The 3,052-nt window shown below is 47.1% G+C and overlaps 1 pseudogene; it reads right to left on the minus strand.

Annotated features, from left to right (window-relative positions):
• Positions 1 to 513: 513 nt before the first annotated feature.
• LOC149839863 (aspartic proteinase PCS1 pseudogene) lies at positions 514 to 2,066 on the minus strand (annotated as a pseudogene).
• Between the last annotated feature and the right edge of the window lie 986 nt (positions 2,067 to 3,052).

Consider the following 3,052-nt stretch of genomic DNA (forward strand, 5'->3'; position numbering starts at 1 on the left):
ATTTTGGAGTTTGGAGTGCCTTGCTCAATACTTGACCCGACCACTACATCATCTTTACATGTGCATGTGATTTTCCGGCGATACGATGCGTATCGGCCAATTCAGGCCGATAAGCACCTATACTGACAACACTGGTTTGGACTATTTTTTTTTTTAAACGTCTGGTTTGAACTATTTTGACTCTCTTTCCGGAGCCGATCCAGTAATCAGACTCAAGTACTTTACAAAATACTCGGGTCACAAAAAAACACAGAGCCGCTGCATGTGTAGCGATTTTCTCCATCGCATGCAGTGATCTTTTTTGTTCGTGTTTACAAACAAAAAATCGTTGAATGCACAGTAATTTTCTGTGTTTTGTACGTAAAGTATTCCCCTAACCACGCCTCTCTCTCTCTCTCTCATTATTGACGAAAGGACAGTCACAAGAACGCTTCACACTGACGTGAAAGGAAGATGTTTCTATCGTCCTTAACAAGTTACCCAAATTACACGTTGACAGATTCATGTCTCGTCTACACCAAATAAAAGCTCTCCAGCCATGTATATATCACATAAAATAATCATAAAAATTCTAATATAGTACAAAAGAGCTGGTTATAAACCTTACTCTTACCCCCCTCCACACCCACTCCAAACCCCAAAACGATAAACAAGAGATCCAAAAGATCCAAAAAAACATAATAATAAAAAATAAAAAGTAAAACCCAACTAAACCCCTAAACCCTGAGCCAACTTCTCCCCAGCCAAGTCACACCTAGCGGGGCCAAACCCCAGCCTAGACCTTTCCAAGTCATACTCAACCCACATGTTCTGCTGGTGATGGTGCCCTATAATGTAAGCCTCCACAGGGACCAAGTCCGAGTTCCCAAACGTGAAGCAGTAGACCCCCACCTTATCAGGCACCTTGTAAAGCAACCTCTCTCCGGAAACCACCATCTCTGCCCCTCTAAACATGAGAACTACCGGCGGCAATTCCGGCAAGTTCCGGCCATCCCACCTATAACAAAGGTCAAAGGCTCCTTGAAACACATAATTCCCATCCTCATACACCTTCAACACACTTCTCGTCTGCTTCAAGTACTCATTCTTCAAGGCGGTGTAGACCGAGCCCAGCAGCATAGTGAACTGAGTCCCCGAGTCCACCATGGTCTGGCCGGCTCCGGTGTGGTCCGGCTCAAAAACCGACTTGGGCAACGGCAAGACCTTGCCGGCGACGCGGATCCCGACCAACTGAACGGAGTAAGCGACCCGGTCAAAGTAAGGAAGGGGCAGAGATATATCAACCAGGGGAGTATAGTTCAAGGTGAGAACAAAAACTGGGTCCGAGTCGCCGATGACCAACACGCCGGAGGAAGAGTGGTCCGAGATGCAATAAGAGAAGCGAGGGAAGCCCATCTGAGAGACCAAAGAGAGCGAACCTCGGTTCATGCCCATGAGCCCAGTGGTGGGTCTGTCGTCCTTGGTGGTGCTGTAGCTCGATGTGGCGCAGCCCAGGACTAGGCTCGAGAGGCTGAGCCCACCGAGGGAAACGGTCTCGGTGGCGAGGTTTCCTTCGCTGGTGGACCCGTCGGCGTAGGACTGGGCGAAGTGACAGAGCTGGGTCGAGTCGCAGATGGTGGGGGAGGGGAGGTCCCTAGACATGTTCCTGCAGGGGTAGGAGTCGCAGGGGAGGGGATGGTAAGAGGAGGACTTGTTGGGGTTGAAGGTGGTGAGGGTGAGGTTCGAGGAGGGCTCGCATTGGAGCCAGGAGAGCTCGCTCCCCGTGTCGACCACCATGGTGATTTCTTGTGGGGGTGTGCCCACTTTGAGGGGAACCACTAGGCTGTAGTTGTAGTGGAAAAGGAGCTTGCTTGTGGGTTTGGGGAGGTTTAGGGAAGGGATCTTCATGGTTTGGAGAGGGAGGAAGATGGATTTGGTGGGGGAGCTTGTGGAGGTGGGGTGGACGAGGAGGAGAAGGGGGAGGAGGAAGAAGGGCCATGGTGGGATTTGGTGAAGGTTTAAAATGGTCATGGGGTTTTTAGAAGTTTTTTTTTGAGTTGGGGAGTTTTTGTTTGGGTTGGATTAGATGAGAGGGGGAAAGATATATATATAAATAGGAGATAGAGAGAGATTGTTGTGTTCGGTGCAATGATTTATATATATATTTATAGAGAGAGAGATTGTTATGTTCGGTGCAATGTTAGAGAGAGAGAGAGATTGTTGTGTTTCAGTGCAATGAGAGAGAGAGAGAGAGAGCAGTGAAATTGTTGTCTGCTGTGTTAGTGCTGGGAAAAAGCAGAAGCTGTCTATTTGGGGAGGGCTGTTTTCAAATTGGAGTTATTGTATTGAACATTGATTTCGTTACAGAACGAACTTGGTCTCGTTGGGACTTGGGAGTGATTTTTAATTGTGGTTAAGATAGGGAGTGAAGTGAACATCTCTTGTTTTTATGTTAGTCAGATTAGAAAAATGAGGTTTGATTTCTCTCTCAGGGACAGCAAAGAGGCATCATCTTTCTAGAAATTTATGACAGTAGCATAACCGTGTGTTATCATGTCTAAGGTCTACAGATGCAAATGGGTCGGATCCAAGATTAAGGTTTTGCAATTTTTGGCTGTCTTAGATCCTGACGGATCGTACCATGTATTTAGATGTTCCAGATCTGACCCGTTTGCAAAGTAAGGTCCCTTTGGACTAATACCTGCACTTGGTTTAAGAAGCCAGGACTCCAGCAATAAGACTAACAGATTCAAGCATCTTGGTAGCAGTTTAAGACCAATATCTTAGTCAATGCCCAACCAAAATGGCTTAGATAGGCTTATGATTTGTTTGTCTGGCATGGAATTAACCAAGCCAAGTTGGTGGTTCCATTGCAAAGTCATCTAGCTAGGTAGGTCAAGTGGTCCTCTTTGCGGATGACCACTGATTAGCCTGCACTCCGATTTGGTTCGTGTAGTCAGCCCTATTGTTTGAGGTCCCCCCTGTTCAGTGGGGAGTACACCCAGCTTCAACCTTTCAGTAAGGGGCATGCCCTGTGGGTTTCAAACTCATGACATCTCGTCAACTTGGTGGT

The sequence above is a fragment of the Nuphar pumila genome, chromosome 4 (assembly GCF_984573655.1).
Source record: "Nuphar pumila chromosome 4, dmNupPumi1.hap1.1, whole genome shotgun sequence".
NCBI classification, from domain to species: domain Eukaryota; kingdom Viridiplantae; phylum Streptophyta; class Magnoliopsida; order Nymphaeales; family Nymphaeaceae; genus Nuphar; species Nuphar pumila.